The 16181-nt window shown below is 39.9% G+C and overlaps 1 pseudogene; it reads right to left on the bottom strand.

Moving 5' to 3' along the window:
* Positions 1-8467: 8467 nt before the first annotated feature.
* LOC138432471 (oxysterol-binding protein-related protein 9-like) lies at positions 8468-15561 on the bottom strand (annotated as a pseudogene).
* Positions 15562-16181: the final 620 nt, after the last annotated feature.

Here is a 16181-nt window from a genome sequence, read left to right as displayed (position 1 = left end):
GCAGATAATTTCATTTCTAGGAAATGAACATGTAAATACAATTCCAAATGTGTGCCATTGCAACAGTATAAATCATATCCTTTGTAGCTCAGACGGTAAAATCCACCTTCAGTGCAGGAGACCCAGGTTCAGTCCCTGAGTTTAGAAGTTCCCCTGGAGAAGGAAATAGCAACCCACTCCAGTATCCTTGCCTGGAAAATTCCATGCACAAAGGAGCCTAATGGGCTCCAGTCCATGGGGTCGCAAAGAGTAGGACACGACTGATCAACTATCACACACACATAAGGAGGCAAAATGCTTAAATATCCATCCATAGAGGACTATTTAAATTAATAAGAACATATATTAATCTATTAGTAGTTATGCTGCCTTTTAATAACCAACAGAAAATCATCTCTAAGATATATTACTTGGTAAAGAAATAAAATACAGAGTTGTGTATATAGGAGGCTATTATTTGTGATATATAATTTAAACAGAAGCTCAAATACACATATACACAAATGCACACAAATGTAAACACATGTACACTCCCAGCAACCCATCCTATACAAATTTACTGGCCAAACATCTCACAGCTACACACAAATACATCACACACACACACAACACTGTTGTATATGCTTAGAAAACTTCTGAAAGGAAAATCAAGAGATTATCAACAAGATGAGGGGTTTTTTCTGGTAAAATTTTTTGTATTATTATGAAATTTAAAACCAAATAATTGAAGAGAAGTAAAAGTCACCCTAATGCCAAGAAAAAAGTCTTCAATTACTTTTATTTTTTCAATAAAACTAATACCTTCTCAACGTTTCTCTTCAGTTAGGAATTCCCTGGTGCTTCAGTGATTAGGACTGCACGTTTTTCACTGCCAAGGGTGCCAGTTCCATCCCTGGTCATAGAACTAAGATCCCACAAGCCCCGCAGCACAGCCAGAAAATAAAAACAAACAAAAACAATTGGTCTTCCTGCGCATTTAATTAATACTTTTCTTTATCAGCCTCTTGCTCATTACAGGGCATGTCTAAAATGTCACGTACAGAAGGAATCAATTGAAGAGTAAAACTGAAAACATGTAAATGATGTAAGATTTCCTGCTGCTGCTGCTGCTAAGTCACTTCAGTCGTGTCCGACTCTGTGCGACCCCATAGATGGCAGCCCACCAGGCTCCGCCATCCCTGAGATTCTTCAGGCAAGAATACCGGAGAGGGTTGCCATTTCCTTCTCCAATGCAGGAAAGTGACTAAACCAATGCAAATGATAGCGATGTCTATTCCAATCAGCAGAAATGTCAGGAACATTTGAGGAGCTAGTAATAGCAGAGTTTGGCTAAATAACCACTGGAGTAAAGAAAAGACACAGGCAACACAACTATCAGTGATTAGAAGTAAACAATTTAAATATCAAAAGATGCAGGCTAGTCATATATTAGTAAAATATACTTGTGATGTTTTATGGATTCAACCATAAAATAAAAGATATTCTGTTATGTTTATGTATTATTTTAAAGTGAAAATTACTGTGAAAAGGAAAAACAATGCAAAACTCATTTGAGGGAATTAATCCAATAACTATAATTTTTTGTTAAATACAATCTATAACTTGCATTTAGCTTTCAAGCCAAGTCATTCTAAGACTTTTTCCTTTTATAAGATTGCCAAATTAAGATAGGACACTTAGTCAAATTTGATTTTCATATAAACAATGAAAAATTTTAGAATTAGTGTGTCTCACATATATATCTTATGCAATATTCACATGGGACATGCTGATACTACAAATATTATTTGTTGTTTCTCTGACATTCTAATTTATCTTAGCATCCTCTATTTATATTGGCTACGTCTGTCAGCCTCAGTACAATAAAATGCTAGTTCCCATTTTAGCTGAATTTTGTTTGCATCAGTTTAGTAGTACCAATTACCTCAGGAAAAGGAAACCTTTCTGAATGGTACTTAAAGGCTAGAAGGAATATCGGCTTGTCTCTGTTTTTACTTGCCTGTATTGTCCAAAGTTTCTACAAAAGATAATTACACTTAAATTCAGAAAAATGATGCTTCAAAGTGAAATAACAAAACAACATGCTAGACTAGCCAGAAATGCCTGGAGTCTAGAGGGAATAAGTTCAATTACAAAGGCAAAACATCTAAGATGGAAAGAAAAAAAAAAAAAAAAACCTGAAGGTTGGGGGATGAGACGCATAACAAACATGTCTTTTTCTTTCTTTTTATTGCATGTTTGTTATGGTTGCAGGCAGTGTTTCGATTTGAACTCTCCGGAAGCTTATAAAATGTGTTTGTGCTTTCACACCCTGAAAAAGTGAGAAACAGACTGAACAGATTGACAAAGGGTGACATTGCGTATGAGTTTAAGCATTTAATAAGGAGTCGAATTTGTACAGAACACTGTATTTTTAACTATACAAGAGAATTTAAAAACATATGATGGGAAAGGATATTAAATAAAGAGGAAGTATGTCTTGGTATATTTAGTTATCAAGTCCTGCTTGCAGATTTGCTCTAATGTTAACTGTTTTGAATTGATCCATGGCTTCCTTGAGTGCCTACAATTATGTTTTTAATAGAAAAGATTATCAGTCAATGTCTGCTGAATCACTGATGAATAAACAGTGAGGGAACAAACCAAAAAAAAAAAAAAAAACAGAGTATGTGGCTGCTCTATTGTTTAGATGCTGTTGCCAGTCAATAGCTGCTTTACATTTTATCTGAGTAGCAGGATCTTCACTCTGTACAATCACTAATAGAGTGCAACATATTTTACAGAAATAAATTGCTAAGATACATACCATTAGAGGTGCTTCTTTCTTATACTTCCCAGATGGAACTGAATATTGAACAACAGAGCCTCGATTAAACTCATGGTAATATAATGAAATATGTCTGGAAACTTCCCAGGCTGTTCATGTCGTAATATCTGGAAGTCAACTTTGAAGACTTCCTTTAAATCATTCTGATGTTCCTCTAATCTCAGGCAATAGTAGACCCACTAAAGTCATTTACTTTACAGTATGCTGTGTGTCACACTAAGAATAATATAGACAAAAGGTTAATTTTTCTCAGCTTACTTAGTTTGCATTTTCCCTGGTAGGATTAATTTTAGTCTATTATTATCTCAATGATTGTATTGATGCACATGGCTGGTGTAACACAGTTGATATAAAATGATTTTCAGAATTGAGGTGGAAAATACTGTACTTAGTGATATAAGTATAAACTCAAAAATAATGCCTTTTGTGAACTCATATTACTTTAACCAACTTTCCACATTGAATTTTTAAATTTATGTTGTACTCTCTCTCATTAGGCTGGTTCTAATAATTTGAACTATTCATGACATGTCTGGATTCCATTTTAGTGAACAACCATTATGTAAGAAATCAGCTACAAGAAAATGAAACTGTATCTGTTTGCATCATAATTAACATTTTTCCCATTTAAATAGTGGTTGCTGCTGCTGCTGCTGCTAAGTCGCTTCAGTCGTGTCCGACTCTATGCAACCCCATAGATGGCAGCTACCAGGCTCTGCTGTCCCTGGGATTCTCCAGGCAAGAACACTGGAGTGGGTTGCCATTTCCTTCTCCAATGCATGAAAGTGAAAAGTGAAAGTGAAGTCAATCAGTAGTGTCAGACTCTTCGCGACCCCGTGGATTGCAGCCCACCAGGCTCCTCCGCCCATGGGCTTTTCCAGGCAAGAGTATTAGAGTGGGGTGCTATTGCCTTCTCCGTAGGTAGTGGTTACCTGAATAGAAAATGGAAAAGTTTTCATGTTGCTCTTTCTTTAAGAATTTTTCATTTCTGTATTGAATTTTGGCTTTGGCTTTAAAATCTGCAACTAGGTTCCTTGACAGTAACATTTTCTTCATATTATCCATTAAAAAAAATTGAAGGATAACATTTTGAAGGAATTCTTTGCTTCATTCAGTTCAGTCACAGTCATTTCCGACTCTTTGTGACCCCATGAACTGCAGCACGCCAGGCCTCCCTGTCCATCACCATCACCCAGAGTTCACTCAGACTCACGTCCATCAAGTCAGTGATGCCATCCAGCCATCTCATCCTCTGTCATCCCCTTCTCCTCCTGCACCCAATCCCTCCCAGCATCAGAGTCCTTTCCAATGAGTCAACTCTTCTCATGAGGTGGCCAAATTACTGGAGTTTCAGCTTTAGCATCATTCCTTCCAAAGAATACCCAGGACTGATCTCCTTTAGAATGGACTAGTTGGATCTCCTTGCAGTCCAAGGGACTCTCAAGAGTCTTCTCCAGCACCACAGTTCAAAAGCATCAATTGTTTGGCACTCAGCTTTCTTCACAGTCCAACTCTCACATCCATAACATGACTACTGGAAAAACCATAGACTTGACTAGACAGACCTTTGTTGGCAATGTCTCTGCTTTTGAATATACTATCTAGGTTGGTCATAACTTTCCTTCCAAGGAGTAAGCATCTTTTAATTTCATGGCTACAATCACCATCTGCAGTGATTTTGGAGCCCCCCAAAATAAAGTCTGACACTGTTTCCACTGTTTCCCCATCTATTTCCCATGAAGCAATGGGACCGAATGCCATGATCTTCGTTTTCTGAATGTTGAGCTTTAAGCCAAGTTTTTCACTCTCCTCTTTCACTTTCATCAAGAGGCTTTTTAGGTCCTCTTCACTTTCTGCCCTAAGGGTGGTATCATCTGCATATCTGAGGTTATTGATATTTCTCCTGGCAATCTTGATTCAAGCTTGTGCTTCTTCCAGCCCAGCGTTTCTCATGATGTACTCTGCATATAAGTTAAATAAGCAGGATGGCAAACAATATACAGCCTTGACGTACTCCTTTTCCTATTTGGAACCAGTCTGTTGTTCCATGTCCAGTTCTAACTGTTGCTTCCTGGCCTGCATAAAGGTTTCTCAAGAGGCAGGTCAGGTGGTCTGGTATTCCCATCTCTTTCAGAATTTTCCACAGTTTATTGTGATCCACACAGTCAAAGGCTTTGGCATAGTCAATGAAGCAGAAATAGATGTTTTTCTGGAACACTCTTGCTTTTTTGATGATCCAGCAGATGTTGGCAATTTGATCTCTGCTTAGATCTATGATAATAGCTTCTTAATCTATTAACAGCTTTAAAATCCCATCTAAAGAAAGAAATCCACAAAATCATCAACAACCTGGACTTTCTCATCTGTTTTGGTCTGAGACTTTCTATCCTAAGTATCATGGCCAACAAATGTTTCTTCTTTGGAAAGGTTTGTCAGATCAAGGCATGCCAGGCTACCGGCCAGAAATGATGAGTGCTGAATTGTTTCATGCACTGGAATACATCTAGAATTTGTTCTGCCACAAGAATGTCTGTGACTTGATCCAAAATGAAGACTATGCCCAGATAACTCCTTTACAAGACAAGTAATTATGAAGGTTATAAACAACAACTATGCTTGCTTCTCAGTATGCGTATTGAATTCATGAAACACCTACAAAGAAAGGCTTGTCCTGCTGAAATGCTGACAGTAATGTTAGGGGAAGCACACTGACTGAAGCCGCCCCCATGGCCAGGCCCTTTAGTAACCATTTGCATGAGGTGTTTTATGACAGGAGATCCTGGTAAGGAATACGGAACTAGTAAGCCACCACCAACCAGAAGAGTTCAGGAAAGGTCAAAAGGAGACACTGCATGTCCATCCACTTCCCAGAATCCCTCTTGTTAGCATCCATCTTGGCTGAGCGATTTGTGTGCCACCAGGAAAGACTCTGAATTAGAATGATTGGCCAAAGACAACTTGAAAACTAATCCCATCATCATGAAACCTGAGACTGCAAGCCACATGGCAGAGCAGTTCTCCTGGGATCCCTTACCCTACTGCTCTCCACCCGGGGGCCCTTTCCCAGTAAAACCTCTTGCTTTGTCAGCACATGTGTCTCCTTGGACAATTCATTTCCGAGTGTTAGACAAGAGCCCAGTTTTGGGCCCTGGAAGGGGTCCATCTTCCTGCAACAGTAAGGCCCCAAGATGGCCTTATTGATATGAAGAGAGGGAGGAGAGTTATGAAGTGGTATTTGAGCTTATATCCTTCACCTTTCACATGGATTACATTTTTCTTTACTAACCAAAATATGTATATAAACTTAGTATGTATTTTTAACAGTGCCTACTGTCTGTAATCAAATCAGTTACCATCTCAGCTCTGTTTTTTTCTTTTTTTCCTATGTGCACTGAACTAGTTCTGTGGTGAGATTTATCACCCTCTTGCTTGGGAACTAATGATGTGTGAAGGACTTAACAGGCAAGCAGTATCTGATTCTCCTGAGGACAGTATAGTGAAATAAAAGCTGTTTTATTTTGGAAATCTGTTGCACCAAGTGAAATGGCTGTGCCTAGGGTGTTGTGGTTTGTTTTGTTTTGTTTGTTTGTTTGTTTGTTTTTTGTCACTTTAATCTATCACATAAATTAGTTTTCAGACGCTTCAAGTTAGCACAAAAATAAACCTATCTGATCATGAAGAAGCACTGACTTTTAGATGACCCTGGGATGCAGAAAAGTACCAACTAAGTCTGTGGACAGCAGCTTTGGAAGAGTCACAATCCCTTTGGTTTCAGTGAAAAGGATGCAAGAAGTTACAAAACAGAAAATGATGGTCTGTGTGTGAGATTTCTGTTAAGACACAAATGCATTTGCATAACCTAGGAATGTGCCAGGACTTCCCTAGTGGGTCAGTGGTAAAGAATCCACCTGCCAATTCAGGAGATGGGGATTGGATCCCTGGGTTGGTAAGATCCCCCGGAGAAGGAAATGGAAGTCTACTCCACTATTTTTGCCTGGGAAATCCCATGGGTAGAGGAGCCTCTAGAGCTACAGTCCATGGTGTTGCAGAGTCGTACATGACTTAGCGACTAAACAACAACAAAGGACTGTGCTATCAGGTAGCTAATAAGTCAGTCTTCTCACTTCTTTTGGTTCAAAAATGCCATCTGTTAAAATCGCCTGCTGAGTCCTTCCTGACTGCCTACCAAAACAAAATAAAAACCAACACTTTATAGCACTCAGAATTGAATTAAGCATTAATTGGTTTCCAAAATCTTCAGGAAATTTACAACAGACACAAAAATGATGGTCTAGCAATTGGCACTAAATTGAGACATGCAATAGATGACCCCAGACAAGCGTCCAAACAGCATAATTTCATCTAGAAAAGAGAAAAGCATCTTGTGACCCACTGCTAATTTAGGATATACAACCTCTGCTGTTCAGGGTTTGCTATTTGTGGGACATAAAGCCAGTCCCACCTCTATTTCATAACTACCATCTTCAAAGAGGCATGCACTGATGTCTTACCATCCTGCTGTATTTTCATAGGTCTTTATTCTCTCACTATGTCATGAAACTACTCCACATGCTCTTCTAATTGCAGTCCCCAAGACCCCTCACCCCTCTTCATTCTCAGATGATGACCATTATTCTTATTTCACGGAGAAAACAGAAACAGTGAGGAGAAACTTTCCACATGTTTCCAACACAAAACTGACTGATCTACTCATATGCGTGTCCATTTTCTCTTCTTCCCCCTAAAGCATCAACTCTTCATCATTGAACTGGGTTCCAGATTCTCTCAGGAACCTGCTTTCAAAATTAGTCCTCAAATATCTCTCTGCATAAAATTCTCACCTGCATAAAAACATGCTTTAAGAACTTCCTAAGTACACACACACACACACACAATGTCCCTTAATTTCATTTCTTCTCTGGTCACCATCACATTTTTATGCCCTTATTGAATGAACAAATCTTTGAATGTAATTGTTATAACTCCGTATCCATGTGTTTCCTTTCATCCTCTCTCTTTTTTTTTAAGGTTGGAAAAATTACTTTATGAAGCCTTAAGAAGCATTGAGTATAATTAAACTGTAGTCTAGAGTTAGACACAATTTAATAAAATAATATTTCCATTTCAAAATAAAAGTTATTGTAGGTGAGACCATGAAATTTCCTAACATGTGATTTTAATACATTATGCTAAATTTTCTAAAACAACTCAGAGGAACAACTCCGTTTACAGTAAATGGAGTATTTATGAAAAATCTGGTGTCAACTATATTATATATATATGTATATATAGAACCCAAGATTATTTGAACTAGGAAACAGACATTGTGTATCTCAACAGCAGTACTGGAATGCAGAGTTTAAGCCTGGGATTTACATCATGGGATTTGGAAAAGGAGCAGACATCTTGTTTTCCAAACCCGAAGTTTTTCTCAAGACCAAAATCAACATTGTAACTGCCACAGACAGGAAAAAGGGAAGCTTTGCTCACTTTAATCGTTCATCTGCCTCAGAAAGTCCAATATCCCTGAGACAGGAACCACTGCAATAAGAAGAGAGTGAATCGGTTCTCCCAAAGGAGGATTGTTGCGTAATTATGCCTCCTGTCCTGGAACCAGGAGCAAACTTTGTGTTTCCCAACCTAATGCTTGGCAGCACCAAGACATTTTCAGTAATGGTCCATCAAAAACCCAGCATTCTCCATCTTCATGAAACAACCTTGTCTCCCATTGAATTTCCTTTTCCTTCCTTTCTCAGGCTTTTGCTTTGTCATTCTTCAAGTCTGTGCTTGGCTTCAGATGCTGCATCAATGTCTCTGATTTTTAAGTTGAAAGTGACATCCTTCCAAAGGCAGTGGGATTCATACTCTTTCTGATCTTCCAGCTTCCTCACTTTCTCCTTGATTATAGGCAACTTCTTGGTATCTATAAAAGCTACATTTTCCCCTTTTAAGTATTTTGCATACATTACACCATTCCATTCCCCTTCAATTGAGCAGAAAGACTTCTTGTCATTTGGGAAAAAAAAAATCTCAGTGGTAATTCTGTGCTTCTTGCCCCCATAGAAAGGTTAGTGTGGAAGATGATGTTTGCACTATAGTCAGATTTGGAACAGCTAATATTGCATTCTCCACCTAGTTCCAGCCAGGGCACTGTGAGGATAGACCTGCTGTAAACATTGGGGAATGTGAGAAGGTAACGTTCATCATGCTCCAGACATGAGACATAGCCCTGCCCTACGTTGTGCACCATAATTGACATACCGAGGAATTTTGATCTGGGCCAGATATGAGCATTGAATTGTATCTTCTTATTAAAATACTCAGCATAAATGGCTGAAATGGGTGGATGGTGAGAAATCTGCTCAGCCACGAATGTTACACTATTCTTGGAAACCCAGGGAACTGGTCCTTCTGAAACTAGCTCTGCATTCTCTTCATTATCATTTGGTAATGTCCAGTGACACTGAAAGATTTCACCCAAAATGGGGTTGTACGGCTTTTTGGCAACTGATCCTCTCCTTCCTGCATGAAAGGCTGAGAGATACCATTTCACAACCTGAACCATTCGGTCTCTGGCATCCTTCTGGTCACTAATACTCACAAGTAGATCCGGATGTGCAAAAGTCTGCGTGCATTTCTAAAAGAGATCTTCTTTCAGGAATAAATGTTGAAAGAACTACCTTCATAAGATCCATTCCAAGTCTAACTTGTGACAACAGATGCATGATAACACTCTTGTGCTTTTCCACCGACCCTGCTTCCCCTTGGTCATTTCTATAATCATGTGAATCAAAAAGGTCAGCATCGCTTGTTCCATTGGAGATGGAAGAATTAAGTGATTCGTGGTATCTGGGCACTTCAGACTATTTCCTGAGCCCCTGTGTATCAAGACTGAGGCAGATGCCAAGGAATCTATTAAGCACTTTGGGGATGAGCCACTCTGAAGGAATTCATCTGCATCATAGAATTCATCTTCATTGCTAGAGTAAGAGAACTCTGGGACTGTGTTTGGAGACAAGTTGACATGGCTTGGAGCAGTCAGACTGCTACTAGGTGGTGAGTGGCCACTGCCTGTACTATTTGGTGTTGGAGTCTGATGATGTCCCAAGGTTGCTAATACAGGCCCAACTGGTAACGAAGATGAACGCTGCTCTGAATCACACAACTCAGAGTAGGTTCTGGAGGTAAGACAGTCTGGGAAGGCACTGTGTTGACCACAGGTTCCAAGGTTGATATATTGCATCCACAGGATTAATAGTACTTTCAGCAATCTGCAGTGATACAATGCAGTGTTTAATTGATTCTACCAAGCTATTTGTTGTCTCTTTGAGGGTTTCAGTTTTCTTTCTCTGTTCATCGTCTCTGTAGTTTTGAAGTTTGTCGTCAAAAAGCTTCAGCCAACAAGATTTGTAGATAAGCATCAGCTTCTGTAAGTTTGTTATCAAAGTCTTGGAGATTAGGAACAAATCCTGAATCCAAACTCCCAGGTGGTGACAGAATGGAGCAAGGAAGAGAATCACACTCACGCCCACAGCCTAGGCAAGCAGCAGGGTCTCTGGGAACTCAGGGATGGGAGCTGGCCCCTCTCCCAGACCCTCTGGGTCTACCCACTCCACAAGTGACCAGCAAGAAAGCCATTCGCCAACACCCCTGCTCTCTGTGGCTCCAGGGGAGGAAGCCAAGGACCACTTCCGAGCACCCCTCTTTGCCGCCCTCAGCCGAATCACCACTGCGGTGCAGTTGGTCTCATCAAGTCTCCTTTCGTCCTCTCTTGATTGCACTTTAATTAGCCTTTAGTTCTCATCACTCCTGGAGAAGGAAATGGCAACCCACTCCAGTATTCTTGCCTGGAGAATCCCATGGACGGAGGAGCCTGGTGGGCTACAGTCCACGGGGTCGCAAAGAGTCGGACAGGACTGAGCAACTTCACTTCACTTTCACTTTCTCATCACTCCAGCAAAATTAATTTTGTACAGGTTACCAATAGTTCCATATTGCTGAAGACAATAATTAACTCTCACTACTGACATTACTCATCTTAACTATTATGCACACTATGAAAAAAGCCTTACCATATGTTAAAATTTACAAATCTGCAAATATATAAAATTTGACAGAACTAAAAGGAGCAATAGACCAATTTGTGTTATACTGGGAGATTTTACCATACCTCTCTCTGTAACTGAGAGTTCCAGTAGAAAAAGAAAATCAAGAAATGGTATTTAAAATTTGAACATCTCCATTCATAAATGTAAACCAACTGAAATTGTACAGTGTGAAATACAGATTATTTTCAAGTGCACAAGTGATATTTACCAAGATCATACAATAATGCTCAATAAAATAAATCTCAATAGAATGTTATAGTAACTCCAACTTTGGGGCTTCCCAGGTGGAGCTAGTGGTAAATAACATGCCTGCCATTGCAGGAGACATAAGAGATGCTGGTTGGATCCTAGGGTTGGGAAGATCCCCTGGAGAAGGGAATGACAACCCTCTCCAGTATTCATGCCTGGATAATCCCATAGACAAAGGAACCTGGCAGGCTTCAGTACATGGGGTCGCAAAGAGTTGGACATGACTGAAATGATTTAACATGCATGCACGTTTTCATGCCACAGAAAAATTAGGAAATCAATTTTTAAAAGATATCTTAAAACATCAAAGTTTGAACCCTAAGAAATACACATCTAGACATTTTTGGATTGGAAGATGCAACTAAATGGGAGGCTTCCCTGGTGGCTCAGACAGTAAAGAATTTGCCTGAAATGCAGAAGACCAAGGTTTGATCCCTGTGTCGGGAAGATCTGCTGGAGAAGGAAATGACAACCCACTCAAGTATTCTTGCCTGGACAATCCAATGGACAGAGGAACCTGGTGGGCTTCAGTCCACGGGCTAACAAAGAGTCAGACACAAGTGAGTGACTCACTAAATGGAATTTAGAAAATATTTAGCATAAATAATTATGAGAAAGATGCAGGATGCAACTAAACAATGCTGAGGAAGATGCCTCAGGTATAAAATAAGAAAGAAGAAGGCTAAAAAAATAATGATCAAGAATTTAGGGGGAAAAAAAGGCAGCAAATTAACCCAAAGAATGTAAACAGTAGGAAAAAATAAAGATAAGAGCAGAAACTGGTAAAGAAAACAAATACACAAGGAAGAAAATTAACAAATCCATAATATTAAATTTTTAAAATACTAATAAATTTCATAAGTCTCTGGCAAGGCTAATCTAAAAAAAAAGTAGAGAGAAGAAAGGAGATAGAAAAAAAAGGGAGAGGAGAGAGTGGTTGGATGGAGAGAAAGTGATAGCTTAATTATTAGTGTTGGAAATATAAAAGAAGACATATTAACCTACATACGTACATATGTGATTTAAAACAGTTGAGCATGATATTGACAATTATATGCCAATATGTTAAAAAATCTTTGATAAAATGCTTAAATTTCCAGGGAAACATAACAGCAGTAGAGCCCTAAAATAAATAAACATATGAATAAAACTTTATAAAAAATTTTGATTCTGAAATTTAAAATCATGCCATAATAACTGAGTAAATTGCACCTAGCAATGTATAAAAAGAATATCACTACATCATGACAAAGTGATTATTCACAAAATGCAAAGACATCTTAACACCTTAAAATCTAATGTTATTTTTTACATTAACTCAATAAAAAGAAAAGCCTTGCAATCATCTGAAAAGGTATAGAAATTCACTTATATTCCCTAGAAAAGCTCTTAACACACTAAGAATAAAAGATTGCTTTCTAATCTAATAAAGAATATCTGGGAAATTCTATAGCAAATATCATACTTAATGATGAAGTATTTAAAGATTTCCTATGAGACTGAAAATGTTACCTTATCACCACTTGTATTTAACATCATTTTAAACATCCTTGCTGTAGCACGTGTGTGCATGCTAAGTTGCTTCAGTCATGTCCAACTCTTTGTGACCCTATGGACTGTAGTCCACCAGGTTCCTCTGTCCTTGGGATTCTCCAGGTAAGAATACTGGACTGGGTTGCCATTTCCTTCTCTAGCAGATCTTCCCAACTCAGGGATCAAACCTGTGTCTCTTACATCTCCTGTGTTGGCAGGTGGGTTCTTTACCCCTAGGGCTACCTGGGATGCCCCCCTTGTGGTAGTATAAGATTATAAAATGAAATAAGATTTATGGTTATTGAAAGTTCAGTTCAGTTCAGTCACTCAATTGTGTCCAACTCTTTGCAACTCCATGGACTGGAACATGCCAGGCTTCCCTTTTCCTCATCAACTCCCAGAGCTTGCTCAAACTCATGTCCATTGAGTCAGTGACGCCATCCAACCATCTCATCCTCTGTCTTCCCCTTCTCCTCCTGCCTTCAATCCTTCCCAGCATCAGGGTCTTTTCAAAAGAGTTAGTTCTTTGCATTAGGTGGCCAAAGTGAAAGGAAGCAATAATTTGAAGACTAGGAATTCAGTAGTTAGAAAATCAAAAGAATAATCTATTAAAATTAATACATGAATTTAGCACTATGTCTAATATCAACTAAAGTCTGCCTGCAATGCTGTGGAGCAGCAGGAGATTCAGGTTTGATCCTGGGGTCCAGAAGATCATGTGGAGTAGAAGATGGCAACCCATTCCAGGATTCTTACCTGGGAAATCCCATGGACAGAGCAGCCTGGCGGGCTACAGTCCACCGGGTCACAAAGAGTCGAGCATGACTGAGCAACTGAGCCAACAGCAGCTAATATCAATACATAAAATTCACTTGTATTTGCACACCAGCAAAAATACCAAATAAAATATTCAAATAGTACCCTTTCAGTTCAGTTCAGTTCAGTTGCTCAGTCATGTCTGACTCTTTGCAACCCCATGAACTGCAGCATGCCAGGCCTCCCTGTCCATCACCAACTCCCGGAGTTCACTCAGACTCATGTCCATCGAGTCGATGATGCCATCCAGCCATCTCATCCTCTGTCGTCCTCTTCTCCTCCTGACCCCAATCCCTCCCAGCATCAGAGTCTTTTCCAATGAGTCAACACTTCACATGAGGTGGCCAAATTACTGGAGTTTCAGCTTTAGCATCAGTCCTTCCAATGAACACCCAGAACTGATCTCCTTTACAATGAACTGCTTGGATCTCCTTGCAGTCCAGGGGACTCTCAAGAGTCTTCTCCAACACCACAGTCCAAAAGCATCAGTTCTTTGGCTCTCAGCTTTCTTCACAGTTCCACTCTCACATCCATACATGATCACTGGAAAAACCATAGCCTTGACTAGATGGACCTTAGTCGGCAAAGTAATGTCTCTGTTTTTGAATATGCTATCTAGGTTGGTCATAACTTTCCTTCCAAGGAGTAAGCGTCTTTTAATTAGATGGCTGTAGTCACCATCTGCAGTGATTCCGGAGCCCCCAAAAATAAAGTCTGACACTGTTTCCACTATTTCCCCATCTATTTCCCATGAAGTGGTGGGACCAGATGACATGATCTTCGTTTTCTGAATGTTGAGCTTTAAGCCAACTTTTTCACTCTCCTCTTTCACTTTCATCAAGAGGCTTTTGAGTTCCTCTTCACTTTCTGTCATAAGGGTGGTGTCATCTGCATATCTGAGGTTATTGATATTCCTCCCAGCAATCTTGATTCCTGCTTGTGCTTCTTCCAGCCCAGTGTTTCTCATGATGTATTCTGCATATAAGTTAAATAAGCAGGGTGACAATATACAGCCTTGACCTACTCCTTTTCCTATTTGGAACCAGTCTGTTGTTCCGTGTCCAGTTCTAACTGTTGCTTCCTGACCTGCATATAGGTTTCTCAAGAGGCAGGTTAGGTGGTCTGGTATTCCCATCTCTTGAAGAATTTTCCACAGTTTATTGTGATCCACACAGTCAAAGGCTTTGACATAGTCAACTAAGCAGAAATGGATGTTTTTCTGGACCTCTCTTGCTTTTTCAATGATCCAGTGGATGTTGGCAATTTGATCTCTCTGGTTCCTCTGCCTTTTCTAAAACCACCTTGAACATCTTGAAGTTCAGGGTTCACATACTGCTGAAGCCTGGCTTGCAGAATTTTGAGCATTACTTTACTAGCATGTGAGATGAATGCAATTGTGTGATAATTTGAGCATTCTTTGGCATTGCCTTTCTTTGGGATTGGAATGAAGACTGACCCTTTCCAGTCTTGTGGCCACTGCTGAGTTTTCCAAATTTGCTGGCATATTAAGTATCAGAAAATAATCATATATCTAGGAATACATCTAATGAAAGATTCTACTTTGTCCAAAATATAAAAGCTAGAAAGGCTGTCTGTCCCCAACTACCAATAAGAAAAAGTCAGATAAATGACAGTTACAACTTTCTGGAAGCCTGCAGAGAGCTGAGGTCACAGCGTAACAAGGCAGCATGGATTCCAGTGAGACACAAGCTTCCCCTAGAGGAAGGAGAGGTAGGGCTGGCTCCCCTATGGCCGGGCGGGGAGTACGGCCATCACACAAGAAGCAGGTTAGAAGAAATCTGCTAGCTCATTGCTACCAAGGCAATGTTAGAAGAAAGAAAAGACAAAAAATCCCCATACCTCTCATTGGTGATCTCTTGCAGCTGAGAAAGAGGCAGGAGCATCTCTCTTGAACAAGACATTCCACAGATACAATTAGAAGCGTGACTGACATGAAGAGGGAAAGTTAAAACACACGCATTTCCACATACACGCAGGCAAGGCCACGAGCAAAGAAGAAAGGGACATCGATAGGCTGTAGAACAATGAGAAATGATGTATCACACAGGTAACTGGTGTCCTAGAAGCAGGAAATAGACAACATAAGGCCCTGGAAATTAAATAGCTAGCAGTGAAGATCCATGATCGCTGAGAGAAGGGAAACGAATGGGATGAGCCCTCCTGTTGCCACAGTTTCTGCCTGCTAGAGTTTCAAGACCACAGGATGGATCTGGACTGCTGGAGACAGAGGCCACTACACGTCATAGGGCAAAACCCCGGAGAGGAGAAAACTGCCTAGACAGGAAGCTTAAGTATCTGAGGCAGGTCCCGGGGGGTCTGCGAACAGATCAGCACATGTGAGGAAGCTAATCAAACCTGGAAAAAGAAACAGCAGACATTTCTGGGGTTTCTCCCAGTACTTTCTTACTACACTATGCTATCTTGACAGCCCATGTCTGAGTTCTATTCCGCTTACTGGGGAGTGAGCTGGGAAGAACCCTCAGGTAAGAAAACCACTTAAATGTGAATGTCACCCCCTGGTGACCCCTCTGATCTCTGCCCTCCCTCGTCACTCTCTAGTACTTTCAAATATTTGCTTTTTACATTTTGTCTAAAGCATGTTATTTTTGTCAGCCCTGGGGTTGATT

The sequence above is a fragment of the Ovis canadensis genome, chromosome 2, assembly GCF_042477335.2.
Source record: "Ovis canadensis isolate MfBH-ARS-UI-01 breed Bighorn chromosome 2, ARS-UI_OviCan_v2, whole genome shotgun sequence".
In the NCBI taxonomy this organism is placed as follows: domain Eukaryota; kingdom Metazoa; phylum Chordata; class Mammalia; order Artiodactyla; family Bovidae; genus Ovis; species Ovis canadensis.
This window is presented reverse-complemented; position numbering and strand designations above follow the sequence as displayed.